A 23,999-nucleotide genomic window follows, 5' to 3' on the forward strand; every position below is an offset into this window, starting at 1 on the left:
TCAAAGTTCTCACCCTTCGGCTTCACCATGACATAGTATATCTCCAGCTCAGCTCTGCATTTTCTTTTTGGTACCAGCTTTAAAATGTCATGTTGAGTAAGGTTTATTGTCAAAATGGGAAATGACAACCTCCATCATAAATAATATATAAAATAATACAGATATTAAAACCTATAAGAGAAAGGGCTGCTAAATGCATAGTCTAAAAAGTCCATACACAACCATGGCATGCCTAACAATTAGCAGTTGTATTGACGATTCACCTATTGTGCTTTTTTTGGTGGGGCCTTCCATTTACAGAAACAAGCTTTGGCAATTCCAAAAGGTCTGACTTTAAAGGAATGTTGTATGGTAATGTGAAACCGTGAAGCATTACAAGAAAATAGCATGGGAATGGATATGTATTTGTGTGGAAGCAAAGAAACGTAGAATAATATTGGTGTAGGATAAAAGGTCAGGTGACAGTTGCATTGTAAAGCCAGACCTGAACTTTCATGTACATTAATGCCTGCCCTCCTCCCATCTGTGCTGCTGCCAGAGAAAGACAACATATATACAATGTCATGTGTGTACCCCTGAAAGGTCACACTCAGGGAGCTGGATAAATAAACAAAATGATCATAGCTGTGTCAAATGGAAGCCCGTCTTTTTGTGGAAGCACACAACACCTGCCCAATCAAAATATGTACTCCTGGCACCCAACATGTGAAGCAGAGGTAAAGCCCTTGTCTAGTGATGCACACATAATTGTCTGGCGACAGCTGTGCTGTCAAGCCAGACCATAAAATGGTGTTTTCGCCTAACTCAACCAAATTCCTGTCAGCTCCTTACACAAGCAATATACAAATTAGGAACTTGTTCCACCTGCTTAGGCTCAGACGTTACTCATCCATCTAGACATTTAAATGTTAAAATGAAAATCGAATAATTCATAAACGAAAATGAAATATCGTCCTTATTAACAGAATCGCCTGTTGTGGACTTCATATCAACCTCGACTCGCAAATATGTAGTCAAGCAGGCCTTGAGACCAAGGCCTGGGATTGGTGATTAAAAGGTCACAGGTGAGAGGATGTGTAGCTGGTAGGCAAATGCTCAGGCAGGAAACTCTTGAACAATCCCACAGATAGGCGCAGCGACATTAAAGGGTTAAGGGAGATTGCCTCAATAAAGCACACATGGCAGGAGGGGGTACACGTGCTCCTAAAACACCATAAAAGTCAGATGCCACTTGAGGTAGGAATAGAAATCTAATCAGGACCTAGAACACTTAGGGGCATATTATCACGTTCAACATCGCTGCTTTAGCTGCCGTTTTTGGCCGAAAAGGGGCGATATATTTATCTAACGCCTCGCCTCACATCGCTAATTGGATGCAGAGTAGGCGTTCCTTCACAAAACAAGAGCAAAATAGTAGCAAAGACAACATCGCGCTATTAACAAGCCGGACCTGGACACACGATGCGATAAAAATAGCCGCGCTAACCGCGGTTATCGCAGGAATCTAACGTCAGGTAAAATCCTGACTTAGCTATCTTTTAAATGGGAGGTGGATTGACAGATTAAGTCCACACTCCCATATTTACAAGCTTTTCATTAGCGCTGTGAAATCATAGCTTGATTACACACGCTAATGATCATTATCGCCGTCTATCGCTGGTTTGAACATCGCCTGTTAGCAAAGCGTTGATAATACGCCGCTAACACGGCGATGTAATTCAGCGATAGACGGCGATAGACAAAGATGCGCTAAGCGCGCTTTGCGATCATTATCGCAATTACTTGATAATATGGTCCCAAGTGATCACGTGCTCCCCATGCCGGACCCTGGTCATGTTATCCACAGGGCACATGGTGTCCATGCGAGGTCGAGACCCACCTGTGTTAAGCATTAGACAATTCATTTATGACTCCAAAAGCAGCAACCAACATTCCCCACCATATATGGTATGCCGGAAACTTTTATACCCATCATGTTTTGTGTAAAAGAAAGACACATACTGATTATAAATTATGACAGTCCTCAGACTTTGTGCCTGTAACTCTTCTCTCAGCCATACTGTTTAATTATCCAACTGTTCCTGGTTTGCCAAACGCCTCTTGTCTTCTGTTATGTAAGGGATATCAAACTCAAGCAACATTTTGGCAAGCTAGATAGGAGCTGATTGGGACCTTGAACCCAACTGCAGCTGAAGGAAGGAGACCCCAATTGCGCAACAAGAAAGGTGGGCAGACACCGCAATTGACTGAAAGCTCTGCTGAATCCCCGGTGCAGAGGTCCGTCCTGAAGCAGCCGTCGCAAAGGGTAAGAGACTACATCAGAACATCAAACATAGTCTGAAGCATCTGGTGTATGGTAAAGTAGGGAGAAGCGATAAAATAAATCTCTACGACTTTGTGCCACCGACAGGGCCTAGCATATTACCTATTTTATATGTCCTAACCGAATCAGTCGTAAAGCAGCCTTGGAGGCATTCCTGTGGAAATCACTTTTTTTCGATAGCTGAGTATGCTAGTTAAGGTGAAGATAGCCCTTGATAACTTCCAAACGTACATTTTTGGGATACAGCTTTCTTGATTGGGTTTTCAAAGTTTTTTAGTTTGTTTTCTCAGTGCCAAGAAGCTTCTTAAAACCCTAAGTATCTGTAAGGAGTGTGGGAGGTATATCTGACTTGTACTAGGGGCGTTTAACAGGGTGGAATTCGGACATAGGGAAAAATGTGGATCCATGAAACTAGGCATAGCTTGTGTGTGGCCAAGAGGGGCCAGTGATTCCTGAGTTATTACGATTTGGTGTCTATGATTACCACCTTTGTTTAGTAGCTGATACTGGCAGACTATCCAGCTCACTTAGGAACGTGTTCCACACAAGTCTTCTCTTTTTAGAGGATAACATATGCTGAGAGCATACTCATTTTTTGACAAAGAAATTCTTTCTGTGAACCATTATTGAATTGTATTATGTATGTGATGATGTTGTATTGTTTGCTAATTGAAAACTGTATAATACGATAAAAAATCTAAGATCGTGCAGATGTTAGTCTAAGATATTGTATATTCGCCCTATGTTGTAATACTACATATGCATTTTTATCTAGTTTTTATTGAAAATGTTCAATTGAACTGTTTGATGCAAATATTGTGAGAGCACTGAGCTCCTAGTACATAATTTGTAAAAGTGCACCACGTGCAATTGCCCCTACGATTAGACAAACAAAACTACAAAACCCTAATTTGAGTTGTATTTATCCAAATTACTAAAATGCCCATTGATTCCCTAATGAAGCATATGGAAATAAGTTCCCCAAACAGGTAAAGAGAATGAATATGTTTTGCCAAGTGTGGCATTTACATACAAAGACACACACATTTCCTTGTCCTAAGGAGGGAGCATTTGACACCAATATAATTGAACATACTGAAACACATATAAAGCCTAAGGGGTATATTCACAAGAACGTGTGATTACTACCGCAAGAGTAGCTTAACGCAACTCTCAACATCGCAGCCCATCGCGGGAAAATAACCCTGTCTCAACGTGAAATTCACAACAAAGCGGCCCCATGCGATAGTTTGCCTAAACCTAAGACAATGTCCGCGATACAACCACCTCGATGGAGATAAAAACACAAACCAAAACACAAAAAAACTTGCGATGGGCCAAAGCGCGATGAGGAACTCAGCGATAAGCAGCGCCAGACCTGCAACACACACCTGGCAGGCAGGAAAAATCACCATAAAAGTAGAAAAAACACCCAAACACAAACTGACCAACACCCAAGCACCATGGAGGCAGCCGGAGCAGACGCAGAGGATGAGCGCAACCCCACAAGCAACCTGGACGACCAGCCCGGGACCTCGGGGCCCTGGAAGGGCAAGGACAATAAGAAGAGGAAGACGAAGTTCAGTCCGCAGGCGAAAAGGATCATAGTCACGGAGGTGATGGAACACCATCAACAACTGTTCGTCACCTCCAACGTGTCATTGGGCACCAAAACTGGAATATGGTGGGACATTGTGGACAAGGTGAATGCCATCGGAGAGCTCAAGAGGACAATGGACGAGGTCAAGAGGCGATGGAATGACATCAAGCGGAAGACCAAGGAGAAACTCACAGCCAACCAGAAGGCAGCAATGCAGACTGGAGGTGGGAGCCCAGCACCACATCTCGTGCTGGATGACATGGAGGAACTGGTGTCGACAGTCATCATTGTGGATACTGTGGCCGGAGTCGAGGGAAAGGACACTGCTCGACAGGACACAACACAACCACAACAGGGTGAGTGGCCACCAGGTACTGGGGGGACGGGTGGAGATGGCCACGATGGCACACATGCACAATCAAGCAGAGCGCAGTGCACACCCTCAATGACTCTGGGTCATCGCCCAGATCTATAGACTGTCACAATGTACAATGCCATGCTGTCTGAATGTCAACATGTACCATGCGGCTACATACATGTGGACATATTGCAATACACCATCTCCCCTTCACATTGCAGGGACACCATCAACACCCCCTACAGAGCAGTCCCAGCCACTCTTCACCGATGACGAGGAGGACAACACCAGCATCGACGCACAAGCCCTCCTAGACATCATTGACATCATCCACAACTGACATTGCTGGAGTCCTGACGTGGAGAGAAGAACACCTGTCCACTCAGAGGGGCACCAGCGATACCAGCCGTGAGCTTGCACACATGCAGAGGCTAATGGAGGACATGGTGCGGATGGAGGCGGAAAGGATGGCAGCCACCGCTGCACATCAACGAAATGTAGCTGGGATCTTCCATTCCCTGCAGATCATCATCATGGCATTGCTGCCACAAGGTGTGGCGCAGATGAATGCTGCTGCCCCCACACCATCCACATCTCCACTCCCTGGTGTGCCATTGCCTCACAGTGCGGCAGACGTATCCACTCCGGTACCCGATGTGTCAATGGCACACAGTGCTTCAGCCGGTACTGCAACACCCACAGGTGGGGCAGAGCACATATCTGGGGATGAGGACGTGAATGGGTTTGTGATCAGGAGGCGATAGCATTAATTTCCACCACCTGGCCTGTTTCTGCTTGGTGCTGCACACGGCCTCATGACCTTCCACTGACCCCCGATACACTCAGATGCACTCACATTGGACAGCGACATGGACTACCATATCCTGTTTGATGACCAATGACACAGCGACCAGACTGCGGACTGTACCCTTCCTCTTCCGCAGTACCTGTCATCCCCGGATGGACTCTGGCTGCCCCTCCACGGGCCCATTTTGTGTAGTGTGCTCGGCATTGCCCTGTACCGCTCCAGCTGCAGAACTGCACTGGATGTGCAATAAACATCCAGTGACGCACTGCTGTGTCATGTCTTTTATCATTCATGTATGAATGTGTGGATGAATGTAGGGACAGTGATTTCCCTTGCATCAATGATGACCATCCTGTGGGATGCCTGTCAGAGGGTGCTACATTGCATATTGTGTACCGGGTCCCATGAACACTACAACAGGGACACACGCATCATTCACTTACCTGTCCGGACATGGACTGAACCACGCCCAGAGCCCACGAGTCAATGTTGCAAGCCCTGCACTGGTCCTGCGTACAGCAGGCCAGACCACTCCGCCTACACACCGAGGGGGGTCCCTCATTGCTATCCATCGCAGGCATACTCGCTGGTGGTGTGCAGGTTACTGGTCTAGTTGTCAGCATGTCACAGCCACTACCTGAGGGCAGGTTTGCACGCACACCACACCCATCTGGCACAGGCGTCACAGGCCATGTGACTCCACCAACATAAGGGGCCAACAACGTCACATTCTCCTCTGCCGGTGGTGACTGGATGACGGACGCTCCACGGTTCTCAATCATAAAGCGCCCATGAGTTGTTGCGCACAGGGTTAGTGGCACCCGAGGCCTTGCGGCTGTCACGGGCCTACCATCACGTGGCACTTACTGGGGTTGCACAGGGTTACTGGCACCCAGAGCATTGCAGCCGGCACAGGCACCCCGCCACGGGACGGTGACTTTGGGTGCACTGAGTTAGTGGCACCTTAAGCTGCTGAGCGGGTGTGCAGCCTGCGATGATGCCCAGTCCCGGCGGTCCAGACAGCTCAGGTTTTGTGTGCCCTGCTGGACCGCAGTGTAGGCCAGAGCCAGCGGGCAGCCTGCGATGAGGCCGGGTGCACTGGTATGTCCAATGCCATGGAGTAATCAAGACCCAGCACCAAACGTGAGACCTGGTGGCCTGCGGAGCGGGGCTGCATGGTGTGGAGGGTGCCATGGTCGCGGGCCCCGGGCTTGTGACTTGCAGTGGTACGTGGTGGGACCTCCTGTCTACACACCGGTGGCGGAAGTTGAGCAGTGAGGCCTGGGTGTGCATGGGCGGGCATGCTCCGATGGGCGGCGGGAGGGGGTGGGGTGCCTCTGCCGGGGGTGCATGGGCGGACAGGCGATGTGTACTGTGCCAATCATGTATCTGGACTCTGTTTCAAAATGACGGCTCTGTCTCAGATGTGTGACCTGGTGTACTTCTATACATACCGGCAAGTGGTTGGAGACACACCGGTGGCAGCAGGTGAGCAGTGTGGCCTGGGTGCGCAGGGGCGGCACTCTCTCTCTCTCCCCCTCTCTTCTTCTCTCTCTCTCTCCCCCTCTCTTCTTCTCACTCTCTCCCCCTCCCTTCTTCTCTTTCTCTCTCTCCCCCTCTCTTCTCTCTCTCTCTCTCTCTCTCTCCCCCTATCTTCTTCTCTCTCTCTCTCTCCCCCTCTTCTTCTCTCTCTCTCTCTCTCCCCCTCTCTTCTTCTCTCTCTCTCTCTCCCCCTCTCTTCTTCTCCCTCTCTCTCTCCCCCTCTCTTCTTCTCCCTCTCTCCCCCTCTCTTCTTCTCTCTCTCTCTCCCCCTCCCTTCTTCTCTTTCTCTCTGTCCCCCTCTCTTCTCTCTCTCTCCCCCCTCTCTTCTTCTCTCTCTCTCCCCCTCTCTTCTTCTCTCTCTCTCTCTCCCGCTCTCTTCTTCTTCTCTCTCTCTCTCTCTCTCTCTCTCTCTCTCCCCCTCTCTTCTTCTCACTCTCTCTCCCCCTCTCTTCTTCTCTCTCTCTCCCCCTAACTTCCTCTCTCTCTCTGTCTCTCTCTCCCCCTCTCTTCTTCTCTCTCTCTCTCTCTCTCCCCCTCTCTTCTTCTCTCTCTCTCCCCCTATCCCCTTCTCTCTCTCCCCCTCTCTTCTTCTCTCTCTCCCCCTCTCTTCTTATCTCTGTCTCCCTCTCTTCCTCTCTCTCTCCTTCGCTCTCTCTCTGTCCTTTGATGTGCGCAGGACACACCTTCTCATCATGTTTTTTGTATTGCAGGCTATGACCTACGGATTGTCCAGAGGGGAGCTGCAATGTGTCTTCATTTCATTTCAGTGTTCATGTTAATAAAGTTTCATTTGTTGCTTCGAAAGTGAATATGTGATGCTCATTTTTGTGACGACACATGCATGTCACCAGTTGTGATTATGCGACATCAAGCGGAATATTTTGTACATGTTTAAATGTAGCTGATGTGGCATGTCTTTGGTCGGGTGGTGCTGGGGAGGGGGGACCTGGGGGTGGTGGCGGCGGGTGTTGTTGCCCTTTCGGCCCTCCGGGCTGCATGTTCAGTTGCCCGGGTGCACCTGTTGTTCTTCAGGTGTGGGTCTGGGCTGGTCTCCCTTTTGTGGTGCAGGCTGTTGTCCGACTATGCACCAGCTCAGAGCAGGTGTTATTTTCCTGCTGCTAACGTGCCTGTTTTGTGTTCTTATTGCAGTTCTGGCTGGTTGTTGTGAATGTTGTGGAGTGGTGTTGTTGCTGCGTTTGGCACGGGAACGCCTACTCTACATCTCATTAGCGATAGTTGAGGGGGTCATCTGTGGCGATGTTTTTTACGACTGTTATCACGGGTAAACTGGTGCTGTGGACTGTTAACACCAGCTTGTGATTGGGGCGATAAGTTTATCGCAACTTTGGCTGCGATAAAGTGCCGTTAATTCGGCGATAGATCCTTGTGAATATCCCCCTAAATATGCTATACAAAAGAAAGACAAAAGAGAGTTAATGTTAGACTTATGGGCCATCTTTGACGAAGCTAAAACCGGTAGCCCCACAATGCTGATAGCAATCAAGGTGTCAGCACCTCCCTCACCATATGCAGGGATGGATGTACTCACACCAGCTTCCCCTGCATTAAGATCTTCAAATCCAACAATAGTAGAAGATGATGAGCCCCCCACTGGAAAAAGGACAATTAGGTCTAAGCACAGTGTGAGAAGTTGGCCTGATATGTAGTGCTCACTATTCTAGTGATCACTGTGTATCATTCCAAACGACCCTTATTGATGATTGGTTGTAAGTCAACCTTATAGACCATCTATCCTAGTAGCGTGGACAAGAGCAGTCTTCAGGCTAAACTCTAGAGGGCGTGTTAAGCCAGCTGTTTACCATCACATATACCCCTTGAACGCCAAGTGAAAGGACACCACACAAGTTGTTATGAAAATAAAGGATATTTATTTATAACAAGACTACCCTGGCTCTTTATGCGTCAGGGAGCTAAGCACAATACAAAACTCTTAGGAAAATACTTCTGGTTGCACAATTTACACAAATGCCCGAAGGGCACGAAACCATTTACACTGCCAGTGGAATGGGAGAGGTTAGAAAGTTTAAAGTTACTGATTCCGGAGGAATCCGATCAGTGGGACTAAACGAAAAAGGAACTGGACACTTGTAGAGTGAACCTACGATGGAGCACCGAGATGCTCGAGTTACCTAGCCCAGAGGCTGCGGCTGCGTGGGGTTCAGCAAGATGTCGGGAGTCCTCGTTGTAGTCTCAGGAGCCTGAAAGAAGAAGTTGCTGGCAGGCGACCAGTGTCGATGTTCAGCGAGATCCAAGCCTGGCTCGGTGATGAAGGGAACCTGAAAGCAGAGGGGACTCAGTTCTCAACTGCTAGCCAGCGATCGTGTGGGTACCAGGAAGGCACCGGATGAAGTCACCTCGACCAGGTGAGTGGATGACGTCGGACTCGGCTGTTCCTCGGACCAGGAGGCGCGGCGGCGACCAGGATGGAGGGCGAGCTGTCCCACGAAGGTGTCTGCTGTCGATGATGCTGGGCCCAGGAGTGGGGCAGCAGGTCTTGGCAGTGGCAAACCCACGCGGTGGAGTCAAGATGGCGTCTGGAGTGGACCAGGAGGGTCCGAGGTACTCCTCTGTTGAAGGGGAGCAAGAGCCAGTCTGGAGCAACCAGACCAGTGATGAAAGACTGTCGTGGTGCGTCGTGAAGAGGGCCACAAGCCGGTCGGCGAGTGGTCAGACAACACGGTGAGCAGCAAGGAGCAGAAGGGCCCCCACGCAGATCTCGTGGATGCTGGGGAGGCAGACTTCGGTGCTGGAGCCGCTCAGGGTTAGGGCTTCTCAAACCCTAGGTGCACTCACTCGAGGGTCCCTCGGTGGGCGTGCTAGATAAGCGTCGTGCAGGTTCTGAAGATGGCCGGTCCCGCAGGTCTCGTCACACCTACGAATCTCAGCTGGGCTGACGATGTAGGTAGAGGTCAGAGATGGCAGGGAACCCGGGTCTCGTCGAGCTGGGCAGTCTTGATCCGTGGGAGAGACGTACAGCAAACCGCAAGCGCTTAGGTGGTGCCTGCTGGTGCAGGGTGGCTACTCCTTAGCCACAAGGGAGAGTCTTCAGAAATAGTCAAGAGTTCCTTTCGTGGAAAGTAGTTCAAGATTCAGAATTATCCAATTTGGGAAGGGGACTCGCTCCTACCTTTATTCTAGGAAAAGGGGCTGGCCCGTGACTAGGTCCTACCTATGGGTGGGGCCAGGAGGGGGGTGGTTACACCCCTATCCTTTGTCCGGCTTCGCCCCAGCTCAGGGGCAGGGTTGCCCCCGAAACTGGTTTGAGCCGGGCTATGCACAGTGAGCACCGGGGTGCCACTTGCAATCACCTTCCTTTCAGCCCTGCCTACCTGGGATACACAAACCCTGTCTGGGATGGTGCTAACACCGCCCTCGACAGGAAACCCTTTGTCCAAGCTCCCCTCGCTGGAAGGTCTCCCAGCAGCAGGAGGTCAGACTTGTGTCTGGTGGCAGCATCCATTTTGTGATGCTGAGGCTTGAGTCAACTTTAACCTGGGTTCAAGGTTACTTCCATGTCGTGCCCCTCTAAAAGGGGGGAATGCTAACCCCGTCGCCAGAATTGGCGAGGGGTTCGTATTCCAATTCGTATGACACCTTACTCGACATGTGTGGGTGATGCGATGCCAGAGTTAGCAAGTAACCGCGAGGATTATAATGCATTTTAAGGTAGTTGGCACGCGTCACCATGGAACGGCTATTAGGACTTGGTTCCGCAAGCCGTCGACGGGCTCAGCTCGCGCCAGAGCACCATCCCACATGATTCCCCGCACTCTGCCTTCAGGATTGATAAGGCCTGCCATAGGAGTGACTGATAGGAATCCATGTGTCCATTTTAGGGTTAGGTATAGGAATACTACACCTACAGCAACGGGTGATTACACCACCTTGCCCCAGCTGTCGTGCAGCCAGTTGTGTCAGATTTGGGCGGCCATCCAGGGGTGGCATAATACATGCTGCAGCCCCTGGTAGGCCCTGGGTACACCGATGCCCTGGATACCTGTGGTATGCTGATACAGGGACTGAAAAGGCGGCCCCGTTCCAATTAGTGGATGCACCTAATGTACATGTGTGTTAATTTCGAGAGAGAACAGCTAGGCTGTGGATCATAGGATTGCAGACCCTACTCTCCTACATGACCCCCCCCAAAACTTTGGGACAATAAGCTAACCTTGACCAGGTGAGTCTTCTTGCTCTAAGTGGAAATGCCTGGAGAGCCCATCTGCATTGCCATGATCAGTGCCAGGTCTATGCTCCACTGTGAAGTCCATCCCCTGTAGGGAAATGGACCACCTAAGTAGTTTGGGGTTTTCACCCTTCATTTGATTTAGCCACAAGAGGGGCTTATGGTCGGTCTGAATCTTGAAGTGAGTGCCAAACAAGTATGGCCTCAACTTCTTCAGGGCCCAAACCACAGCAAAGGCCTCCCTCTCAATAGCTGACCAATTCTTCTCTCTGGGGGTCAGCCTCCTGCTAATAAAAGCTATGGGCTGGTCATGACCATCAAAATTCAGCTGAGATAGAACAGCTCCCACACCCAACTCCGAAGCGTCTGTTTGGACAATGAATGTTTTGGAGTAGTTTGGACTCTTTAGGATAGGCGCTGTGCACATGGCCTGCTTTAGGTCATCGAATGCCTTTTGACAGCTTGCTGTCCACTGAACTTTTTTTGGCATCTTTTTACTTGTCAGATCGTTTAGCGGGGTCACAATGGATCCATAATTTCTGACAAATTTCCGGTAATAACCAGTCAGGCCCAAGAAAGCTCGAACCTGAGTCTGGGTGGTTGGAGGAGCCCAGTCCTGGATGGCCTGTATTTTGCTCTCCAATGGCTGAACCTGGCCTCCACCTACAAGGTGGCCCAGGTATACAACCTGTGTCTGCCCTATATGGCACTTAGTGGCCTTGATAGTGAGGCCTGCCTTTTGCAGGGCCTCTAACACTTTCCTCAGGTGGACCAGGTGATCCTCCCAGGTGGAGCTAAAGACAGCGATATCGTCCAGATACGCCGCACAGAAGTCGTCCAACCCAGTGAGAACTCGATTCACCAGCCTTTGGAAGGTGGCAGGTGCATTTTTCAAACCAAAGGGCATTACCACGAACTGATAATGCCCACCCGGGGTAGAAAATGCTGTTTTGGGCTTGGCCTCCTCAGCTAACCTGATTTGCCAATACCCAGCTGTCAGGTCAAATGTACTTAAGTAGTTGGCCGAAGCCAACCGGTCTATAAGTTCATCTGCTCTTGGTATCGGGTGGGCGTCAGTCTTAGTGACTGCATTGAGGCCTCTGTAGTCCACGCAAAACCTCATCTCTTTCTTACCGCCCTGGGTGTGAGGTTTTGGCACGAGAACTACTGGACTAGCCCAGGGGCTGTCCGAGGGCTCAATGACTCCCAGCTCCAACATTTTCTGCACCTCTGTCTTGATGCAGTCTCTGACATGATCAGGCTGTCGATAGATTTTACTCTTTACGGGCAGACTGTCCCCAGTGTCGACCTCATGGGTACACCAATTGGTCTGACTGGGTGTCAGAGAGAACATATGTCGAAAGGATTGAAGAACCTGTTTACAATCCTGTTGTTGATGTCCAGAGAGGCTGCCACAAAAGACAACACCATCTACTGACCCATCGTCAGGGTTCTGAGAGAGCAGGTCCGGGAGAGGGTCACTCTCCTCCTCCTGTCCCTCATCTGTGGCCATGAGCAAGCCCATGCCCTCCCTGTCGACATATGCCTTGAGCCTGTTTACATGGAGCACCCGGTGGGGGCTCCGGGGAGTTCCCAGGTCTACCAAGTAGGTGACCTCTCCCTTTTGCTCAATGATTGTGTGGGGCCCAGACCATTTGTCTTTGAGTGCTGCTGGGGCCACTGGCTCCAGCACCCACACCTTCTGTCCAGGCTGATACATAGTCAGGACAGCCTTTTGGTCGTGCCAAGCTTTTTGTAATTCTTGGCTCGCCTCAAGGTTTTTAGATGCCTTTTCCATGTACTCAGCCATCCGCGAGCGGAGACCGAGCACATAGTCCACAATGTTTGATGCCGGCTTTTTGAGAGGTCTCTCCCATCCTTCCTTTACCAAACAAAGGGGTCCCCTTACAGGATGCCCAAACAGAAGTTCAAAAGGGCTGTAGCCAACCCCCTTTTGCGGGACCTCTCTGTAGGCGAACAAGAGGCAGGGTATCAGGACATCCCATCTCCGCCGAAGCTTTTCAGGTAGTCCATGAATCATCCCTTTTGGGGTCCTGTTGAATCTCTCAACAAGCCCATTGCATTGTGGGTGATAGGGTGTGGTGAATTTGTAGTTGACACCACACTCCTTCCACATAGCAGTCAGATATCCCGACATGAAGTTTGCACCTCTGTCAGAGACAACCTCCTTAGGGAAGCCCACTCTGGAGAACACGCCAACTAGGGCTCGTGCCACAACAGGTGCTGTAGTGGTCCTAAGGGGAATAGCTTCAGGATACCTGGTGGCGTGGTCCACCACCACCAGTATAAACTTGTGCCCTGATGCTGTCTGGGGTTCCATTGGTCCGACAATGTCGATCCCCACCCGTTCAAAGGGTAACCCCACCACCGGCAGTGGTATGAGGGGGGCCTTTGTCGTGCCACCTGACTTACCACTGGCTTGGCAAGTGACACAGGAGCGACAAAACTCCTTCGTATCTTCGGACATGTGGGGCCAGTGAAAGTGTGGAACAATTCTGTCCCAAGTCTTATTCTGGCCTAAATGACCTGCAAGGGGAATCTCGTGGGCCAAGGTAAGAAGGAAACCTCTCAGAGACAAGGGGACGACCAGCCTCCTGGTCGCGCCAGGCTTGGGGTCTCTTGCCTCGGAGTACAGGAGTCCATCGTCCCAGTACACTTTGTGGGTACCTGTGGCGTTCCCTGCAGCCTCAGCAGCAGCCTGCTGTCTGAGGGGTTCAAGTGAGGGGCAGTCTAACTGTGCCTTTCCCAGGTCTTCCCTAGAGGGTCCCCCTGAGCCCAGAAACTCAACCTGACCAGGTTCAAGCTCTTTTGGCTCAGTTTCCCTTAGTTCTTTAAGGTCAGCCTCCTCAGAGACTTGATCCACGACCTGGGGCAAGGGGGAAGGCGAGGCCTTACCCTTACTGCTCCTTTTCTTGGATGGTGTCTGGTCCGTTCTTCCAGGATCCAGCACCTGTTCAGTGGGGCATCTTTTGGCCTGTGACCTGGTCACAGCAAGGACATGTGCTGGCAAGCCTAACATTTCCATGTAAGTCCTCTGCTCCACTTCTGACCATTGTGACGTTTCCAAATCATTGCCCAACAGACATTCTACGGGGAGGTCTGAACTAACCACAACTTTCTTCGGGCCACTTACCCCTCCCCAGGAGAAATCAACAACTGCCATACTGTGATTGGTAGTGACATTGCTGGCATTGGTCACTAGGTAATCGGTACCTAGCATGATCTGTCCAGGGTCCACAAAGTTAGGCGTCACCATGGTGACACTGGCACAAGTGTCCCTGTAGGCCTGAGCCACTTTTCCATTGATCAAAGGCGTCTGCCTGTATTTGCCCAAAGTATTGGGACTGGCATCAGGGGACATATCCATATCCCCTGTACAGACAAGGACGGCCTGAGTGAGCGTGCCAACTAAATCGTCACTCCCCTCAGTTCCCAAGGTTAACCCAACTAATGCCTTGGGAGGCGCACTACCACTGCTGACTGTACTAGGGGGTACAGGTGCCTTAGGGGCTGCAGTGGCAGGAGTTTGCCCTCCTTTCTTGGTGCACTCACTAAACCAGTGAGTCTTACTTTTACAGTATTGGCACCACCTTTTTGACTGGCCTTCTGGAGTCTTCTTTTTCTGCTGTGAAGCCTGACCCCCACCCTCTTTGGTTTGTTGGGGGCCTGTCGAAGACTTCTGGTCATTTGGTTCGTTCTTGTTACTACCCTTTTGGTCTGCTTTCTTCTGACCACCCTGGTTCTGAGTCTGGTTCTGCTTGACCCTTGTTCTGACCCATCTGTCTGCCTTCTTTCGCAATTCTTGGGGAGAGGTCAGCTCCGAGTCGACAAGGTGCTGATGCAACAATTGGTTCTGACAGTTGTTTAAAATCTGCTCTCTCATGATAAGATTGTACAATCCTGTGTAATCAGTAACCTTGCTACCCAGCAACCAACCTTCTAAAGCCTTAGTGGCACAATCGACAAAGTCAGTCCAATCCTGAGACTGAATTTTCTGGGTGTCCCTGAACAGCACCCGGTACTGCTCGGTGGTTAAGCCGAACCCATCAATCAGTGTATTCTTCAGGACTTGGTAGTTGTTAGTATCCTCAGCTCTCGTAGTGAGGAGCTTGTCTCGTCCTTTACCTTCAAAGGAGAGCCACAGTATAGCTGCCCACTGACTTGGGGGGACGCACTGGACAGTGCAAGCCCTCTCCAAAGCAGTTATCCACTTGTGGATGTCGTCCCCTTGTTTAAAGGGGGGCACTATTTTACTCAGGTGTCTAGTATCTATACCCCTGTCTTTCTCTCTAATGAGAATGCTGCCACCAGTGGGATCTAACCCACTCAATTTCTGCTCTCGGGCCAAGGCAAGTCTTTCTTTGGCGAGGGCAAGTTCTTCCCGCTCGATCCTCAGATTGACTTCCCTCATCTTCGCTTCGTGCTCCCTTCTCTGAGGGGACGTCATTCCTCTCTGAGAAGATGCCTGAGAAACATGTGTTCGAACAGATCTGTTAGAGCCTCTCGAGAGAGAGACCTAGCTCGTCCGTTCCCAAGGTTACGCCTGCTTGAGCGTGGGCCCGGGGCTCCCCCAGTTCCATTCTCATGCCTGCTTAAGTTGGTCCTTGTGAGCCTACTGACTACTACGGGACCTCCGTCTGCCTCGTCTCCTGCTAACTCTTCTTCCTCTTCCTCCTCACCATGGAGGTCGAGGTCAGGGTCACCAAGGGTTCCCTCTAAGGGAGGCATGTTCCCATCAGCATTAGGGGGGCCTGTGTTAGAGGACCTCCTAGCATCGTAAGTCTCTAAGAGACCTATCAGAAATGTGATGGTAGGGTTAGAACCCTGGTTTAGCTTCCTGGAGGCACACAGCTGTCTCATCTCCGTGAAGCTAAGAGCTGCATATCGTGACATGACCTGTGGAGGGTCAATGACCACTAAGGGAGTCTCTGCAGACTCTCCGTGGACCGACATGCTTTCTAGTGAGGTGTAAGTGATGCACCTACCTACACTATGTGTTTACCTACTGATCCCTTGCTAAGAGTTGTAGTCAGGGTGTGCTAAGCCCTGTTACACTACAACAGCTGGTTCAGTAGAACTCAGAGTATTCTAAGTTAAGTTATATGTACCTGGGTACTTATGTGATCTTTCAACTTGATGTTCTTAGGATACGTGTGTGGTAAAACAACAGCAAGCTCAAATCCCAACCGCTGCTCACCAATGTAAGAAGTTGGCCTGATATGTAGTGCTCACTATTCTAGTGATCACTGTGTATCATTCCAAACGACCCTTATTGATGATTGGTTGTAAGTCAACCTTATAGACCAGCTATCCTAGTAGCGTGGACAAGAGCAGTCTTCAGGCTAAACTCTAGAGGGCGTGTTAAGCCAGCTGTTTACCATCACATATACCCCTTGAACGCCAAGTGAAAGGACACCACACAAGTTGTTATGAAAATAAAGGATATTTATTTATAACAAGACTACCCTGGCTCTTTATGCGTCAGGGAGCTAAGCACAATACAAAACTCTTAGGAAAATACTTCTGGTTGCACAATTTACACAAATGCCCGAAGGGCACGAAACCATTTACACTGCAAGTGGAATGGGAGAGGTTAGAAAGTTTAAAGTTACTGATTCCGGAGGAATCCGATCAGTGGGACTAAACGAAAAAGGAACTGGACACTTGTAGAGTGAACCTACGATGGAGCACCGAGATGCTCGAGTTACCTAGCCCAGAGGCTGCGGCTGCGTGGGGTTCAGCAAGATGTCGGGAGTCCTCGTTGTAGTCTCAGGAGCCTGAAAGAAGAAGTTGCTGGCAGGCGACCAGTGTCGATGTTCAGCGAGATCCAAGCCTGGATCGGTGATGAAGGGAACCTGAAAGCAGAGGGGACTCAGTTCTCAACCGCTAGCCAGCGATCGTGTGGGTACCAGGAAGGTACCGGATGAAGTCACCTCGACCAGGTGAGTGGATGACGTCGGACTCGGCTGTTCCTCGGACCAGGAGGCGCGGCGGCGACCAGGATGGAGGGCGAGCTGTCCCACGAAGGTGTCTGCTGTCGATGATGCTGGGCCCAGGAGTGGGGCAGCAGGTCTTGGCAGTGGCAAACCCACGCGGTGGAGTCAAGATGGCGTCTGGAGTGGACCAGGAGGGTCCGAGGTACTCCTCTGTTGAAGGGGAGCAAGAGCCAGTCTGGAGCAACCAGACCAGTGATGAAAGACTGTCGTGGTGCGTTGTGAAGAGGGCCACAAGCCGGTCGGCGAGTGGTCAGACAACGCGGTGAGCAGCAAGGAGCAGAAGGGCCCCCACACAGATCTCGTGGATGCTGGGGAGGCAGACTTCGGTGCTGGAGCCGCTCAGGGTTAGGGCTTCTCAAACCCTAGGTGCACTCACTCGAGGGTCCCTCGGTGGGCGTGCTAGATAAGCGTCGTGCAGGTTCTGAAGATGGCCGGTCCCGCAGGTCTCGTCACACCTACGAATCTCAGCTGGGCTGGCGATATAGGTAGAGGTCAGAGATGGCAGGGAACCCGGGTCTCGTCGAGCTGGGCAGTCTTGATCCGTGGGAGAGACGTACAGCAAACCGCAAGCGCTTAGGTGGTGCCTGCTGGTGCAGGGTGGCTACTCCTTAGCCACAAGGGAGAGTCTTCAGAAATAGTCAAGAGTTCCTTTCGTGGAAAGTAGTTCAAGATTCAGAATTATCCAATTTGGGAAGGGGACTCGCTCCTACCTTTATTCTAGGAAAAGGGGCTGGCCCGTGACTAGGTCCTACCTATGGGTGGGGCCAGGAGGGGGGTGGTTACACCCCTATCCTTTGTCCGGCTTCGCCCCAGCTCAGGGGCAGGGTTGCCCCCGAAACTGGTTTGAGCCGGGCTATGCACAGTGAGCACCGGGGTGCCACTTGCAATCACCTTCCTTTCAGCCCTGCCTACCTGGGATACACAAACCCTGTCTGGGATGGTGCTAACACCGCCCTCGACAGGAAACCCTTTGTCCAAGCTCCCCTCGCTGGAAGGTCTCCCAGCAGCAGGAGGTCAGACTTGTGTCTGGTGGCAGCATCCATTTTGTGATGCTGAGGCTTGAGTCAACTTTAACCGGGGTTCAAGGTTACTTCCATGTCGTGCCCCTCTAAAAGGGGGGAATGCTAACCCCGTCGCCAGAATTGGCGAGGGGTTCGTATTCCAATTCGTATGACACCTTACTCGACATGTGTGGGTGATGCGATGCCAGAGTTAGCAAGTAACCGCGAGGATTATAATGCATTTTAAGGTAGTTGGCACGCGTCACTATGGAACGGCTATTAGGACTTGGTTCCGCAAGCCGTCGACGGGCTCAGCTCGCGCCAGAGCACCATCCCACATGATTCCCCGCACTCTGCCTTCAGGATTGATAAGGCCTGCCATAGGAGGGACTGATAGGAATCCATGTGTCCATTTTAGGGTTAGGTATAGGAATACTACACCTACAGCAACGGGTGATTACACCACCTTGCCCCAGCTGTCGTGCAGCCAGTTGTGTCAGATTTGGGCGGCCATCCAGGGGTGGCATAATACATGCTGCAGCCCCTGGTAGGCCCTGGGTACACCGATGCCCTGGATACCTGTGGTATGCTGATACAGGGACTGATAAGGCGGCCCCGTTCCAATTAGTGGATGCACCTAATGTACATGTGTGTTAATTTCGAGAGAGAACAGCTAGGCTGTGGGTCTGATTGGCAGGCCCACAGCCAGGGAAAGTCGTAAACCAATGAAGCAAAAAGCAAAAAATCTGGGTGATCATAGGATTGCAGACCCTACTCTCCTACACACAGGAACACCAAAAGCAAGCATGCCCAGATGCCTCCAGCGCCACCCAATAACCTAGTAAGGTTCCCAAAAGCTCGACTCCCCGTCCACAATGCTCAACACATGACACCTCAAAGGCAAGTACACCGACTCCTCAACTCTCAACATCTGACGTGGGACAGCTTGTGAACAGCTCGTGGTCTTCCACAGCATTGCCTGGTCCTCACAACTGCAGCTCCGAGGTCACTGTCACCTCTCCTGCAGCACCCGACATTGGTGGGCATTCGTCTTCCGTGCCTCCTGGTCACTTCCAAGTGGCGTAGACTCTGTCCCCTCTGCTTTCATGTACTCCTCGACTTGAATCCACCTTTGGGTTCCACCAGACAATTTCTCCTTCTCCAGTAGCGGCATCTTCCGAATTGATTTCGACTGCGGTTTCCGACGCCACTTCACACCTATGCACCCAGCTCCCCTGGGTCGGGTATCTACGGGTGGGGTGGCTTTCCAACCTTCTGTCTTCCACTGGGCTTCTTCAGGGTCCACTGGGAAGGGTCCTTCTTCTTTAAAATTGCAACAGTGACTTACCCATTGACTTACATTGATCCAGCGGTCGTGTTCCCACTCTGCTCACGGCCTCCGTGGGGCACCTGGTTACTTACCTTGGGTGGTTCCTCAGGTCCCCGACACTTCTATGTCTTCTAGGTAAAGTCTTGACTCGAATCGTGGTTCGCATTCCACTAATTTAGTATATGGTTTGGTCCCCCCCGGTGACCACTGTGTATTACGTGCTACTTACCTGTTTCTATTGAAAAGTATAGTGTGCATTGTGTGTATCTCCGACTGGGAGATACCTGTATGTGTTAGTGAGTGTTATATCATAAATACATATTTGTATACAGGCACTGTGTGGTTCTTTTTCACTTAATTTATATAAATAAGATTATGTTCTGGTAAAACAAACTGCTTTACACTCCTTCTGCACTAAGCCTGAAGGCGGCTCTCCAGCAGCTACCACTTAGAGAGCTTTATAAGGTTGTCTAAGACCACTAAAATCACCATAAGGGTTGCCTGGATTGGTGCAGGATGCCCACTTACATAAGTGTACATCATATACCAAGCCAGCTTCTCACAGCAAACTAGAATGTGAACATGCCTATTACTGCAGAAGGGTGCAGTAGGGATTACATACCTGCCATGGGCCCAGATGGACAAAGAGGGGTTGAGAACAAAGTTACCGTTATTGCTGGATGGAGCAGGTAAATGACTTACATGCTTCAAGAAAAACACTACAGGTATCACACTGGCGATTGGCGACATTAAGAGCCTGCTAAGCAGCCTAACTGAAGTGCACACAAACATGGTACTCACCGAAACTCGCGTTCCAGCAATCACGCAAATACCCAGTATGACTGGGCCACATTTAATATGCACAGGCACCGGATATACTCTGCCCTGAGAGAACTATTCCCTTACTGTCCAGATGTAGGAGGGTTAATAGCAAAGATCATGAAGCCAGAGGAAAGCATAAACTATTTCCTAAATAGAATGAGGGAAGGATGGGGACCGGAAACTGGACAGCCGTGGGCCAACACTGGCACACAAGTCACATTTTTAGGCTGAACCTGGGCACCGCATGCGCTGCTCTGTGAGACATGCTCCGCCCACTTTCCGCACATATTTGTCATTGGCTTGTGTCATTGTCCACTGTAAACTGTGGCTGTTCATTGGTCAATAGGCTTAGTATTCCCTCCTTAGTACCGCCTTGTCTCATTTTGTAATCTCCCATGGCAACATCCCCTGTTACGAGTATTGTTACTCGGTAGGCTTTAATTACAGCCTCCGAGCACTATTTTCTCAAATCGCAATAGGTCTCGCATGTGCGAAAATTTAAGCTATTGGCATTGTAAAAGACAATGCCTTTTATTTCACTGTTTTAAAAACAATACATAAATAAAAGGCATTGTCATTTACAATGCTAATAGCTCAAACTCTCGTAAATACGAGACCTATTGCATTGCAAATGCTTGTTCTATAATATTTTGAAAAAAGGGTTACCCACCAAGATGCAGAGCAGGCTGGACAGCATAGTTGGTCTGCATACAAAACCCTGGCAGGAAATACAAGCTAATATACTCCACTACCATAGGAAAAAGCAAGAAAAGGATAGAGAGAAGCACCAGTAGACCCAAAGAGACACAGCAAAATTAGTGCAGCATAGGTTGAAAAAGACTGGTCTCGAGGGAGCAGCGTTGGCCGCAGCCATAAAGATGGCACCAGTCACAATGAGGGCTCCACCGCAGAACTTTAGAGGGTTCCAAACAGGTATTCCAGGAACACAAATAGGTTATGGTAATAGAGGCCAGGGATGATGGCCATGCCCAGACATTAGAGTGCTTCTATTGCCATAGGTGGGGTCACCTGGGAGAGGCATGCTGGATAAAGGCATACCCTGAGCAGCAAAAGCAGCGGAGGTTGGAGAATAAGGGCCAGCAGCCACAAAACTCCAAGTGTCAGGATATGTATAACGTCCCTCCTCAGTACCAAGCACAGGGTAATCAGAACATATCAACCACTCAGTCGCAGTTAGATCTGCCGTTCGCCATAAAACCACAGCAGAGATCAAGTATTTGGATGAGCACATGGCAGCAGCAACCAGGGACAGGGAACCCAGCACAACAGGGGCCTCAACCTCAGCAAGGAAGAGTGACAGTGTGGGGAGGTAGCACCTTCATGCAACCACAGAGCCAAAATTCAAAGTAAAATTGACCTTCCAGTAAATGAACATGGGTAAAAATAATCCCAGCAACTTAACCCCCAGTAGTTCATGATGATAAAGACAACCAGTATCACCTTACCCACTCTCCCTAATAATGGTATCTGATCAGAAAGGCCTAACAGACAGCAGTGGGGATTCAAGTTTTTTTCACTTATGTCTAGGAATTCAGGGATGTTGGGGGCTGTGTCGATCGGGCGTCCACACTAATGGCATAGTCATCCTACAGGAGCGCAGAATAATTATGTTGCCTAAGGCGCCTACAGAAACAGGCCCCACTCTCTTGCGGATCTCCCAGGGTGGGGTATACTGGCCACACCCTAGGGACAGGGCAGTCTGACGAGGGTGCAGGACAGAAAACTGTTTAAAAAGCAGACACTCAGGTTCCGCAGCCAAAGTTTAATGGGAATTATTCCACTCACCAAGCCCGAGGTACCCTATTTTCAGGCATAATTGTCCACGCTTGGAGTTTCCTTCAAGGCTTGTTGTCATGATAGTGCCCCCAAATGCTCGAGAAGCCTCCGAATCAATCGACGCCTCTCTTTTGGTTATAAACAAAGCCATCCTCGGTGATGTGAACAATATTCTTCTTGCACCTGGGCAGCGGCGGCTCCTCCGCTATGGCGGAGGAGCATCGCCCCCTAAAAAACATCAGGAAAGGAAAAATAAAACGAAATTAAACACTTGTTTTATTTTTCCTTTTTCCTGCCGAGTTTTGGGGGCGGGTCCTGGGAGTGACAGGCACTGAGGGGAGTGGTATGCGCACTCCATTCACTGCACATGATGGTTTGGCCAGCCGTTTCAGTCCGGCCAAACCATCATGGGCAGTGAAAAGTCTTTCCAACGCAGCTATGCAGCTGGGTTGGAATAGAGCAGGCACAGACTCACAGCCTGTCCTGGAGCGAAAATCGAGGGTGCTCAGGCCAATCCTGAAGCTGCTCTTTATCATGAGAGCACCTTCAGGATTGGCCGCAGGGCATTCTGGGAGCCTGTGCCGCCTGGAGAAGAGGAGCAGACGAGCACGACGCGGCAGACTGCAGATAAATTCCATTTTTTATTATTATTATTATTATGTTTTGCCCCTCTCCAACCGCGACCCCTATGCCCCCACCCCGCCGCCCTGCCACTCGTCCCCAACACCGGCCGCTACTGCACCTGGGATGATAAGGCCCTAAAACTCCACAGCCTCCACACATGAGAGTCAATACGCTAAGAGGCCTCAGCTTGATGACGGGTTTGAGACTCCCGTTGGGGTTCACTCAACCTTTCCCACTTCCGGAGATCAACAAGATGAGTACAAATTGTGTTAGGCAATCAACAACTGTATCTAGTCTGAGGAGCTCAATAGACCCCAGCCAAAATCCAGGGACAGCGACCCAACCAGAAATGATGATAGAAAGAAGGGTGTGGTCCGAGGGAAAGAAAGGTGCCAGGGATGGAGGCTTCCAAACCTTTACCCCTGCTCCACATGGAATGTAGGGCACTGGGTGCATCTCTTCCAGGCTCCTCCATTCCAAGCATAGTTCACTTTCGTTGCTCCATCCTTGCAAGCACAATCCAGGTAAACAGTTGGCCCTGACTTGTGACCCCACGGGGTGGTATATGTGACGGAAGGAGGCCACAAAGCAGCCTCTGACCCACCCCCCACCCCCACGGGGCAAAGGAAACAATGAATTATGCAACTCAAGTAAACACCCAAAATATAAGAAAATCGCCCAAAAAGAAGATTCCAGATAAAGAAGGCAGGGACGAGATCAGCCAAAGTTGGGTATCTAATGCCACAAGGGAGGGCCACGTAGAACACCATGTGCCGCGAACAAAAAGCTGCACAAACATAAAAACGGGTTCCAGGGCAGGTTGCAAGCACCAGCAATATCAAATAGCTACACGCCCCCTCTTCCCACATTTCCACGCAAATGTAGCAAACATACAAGGACTGAAAAACACAACTCACAGCAAATGCAACTGGGAATAATATCAAAGCAGGTAGCCCCATGCAGGAAAATTGCCTTGCGAAGGGGCAGCACTGGAACTGTGCTCTTATGCACTCACCAGGTGAGGCATTTTGGGGAAAACTAGTGACGCCCATAGAACCCCTGCTAAAACCTCGATCCTATCCCTCCCTGAACTAATGGGACCACTCCACAACATACCTAACACTGATTGGACCACCCAGAGCCAAAATGTTGGAAGAAGCCTGAAAACACCATAGTAGAATACAGGGGGGAGCGGGGGCTCAAAAGCTTATAAAAATAAGATGTCTCGTAAATAAAGTTTATTGTAATCACCCTTACTCCCCAAATCACTGAAAGACATATCCAACAAGGGTCACCTTCCGATACCTCACCAGAACGCAACTAGTAGGTTGATGGGGGTTACACCCCTGTGATAAAATATAGGTTCTCAAAAACCATTGAGAAACGACCGTATGTAACCAAGCTAAATTAACAGTCATCAAAGTTCTTATTCAAAAATAGGTAGCCGCAAGGACAATGAAGTGCACCAATGCCACCATGTCATGAACCCCCACGACCCAAGGAAAAAAGAACATTACTCAACTAGCACAAATGAAAGGAGGAAAAACCATGGGCCCTCAGCAAGTGGCCTGCT

Source organism: Triturus cristatus, chromosome 1_1 (genome assembly GCF_964204655.1).
Source record: "Triturus cristatus chromosome 1_1, aTriCri1.1, whole genome shotgun sequence".
NCBI lineage: Eukaryota > Metazoa > Chordata > Amphibia > Caudata > Salamandridae > Triturus > Triturus cristatus.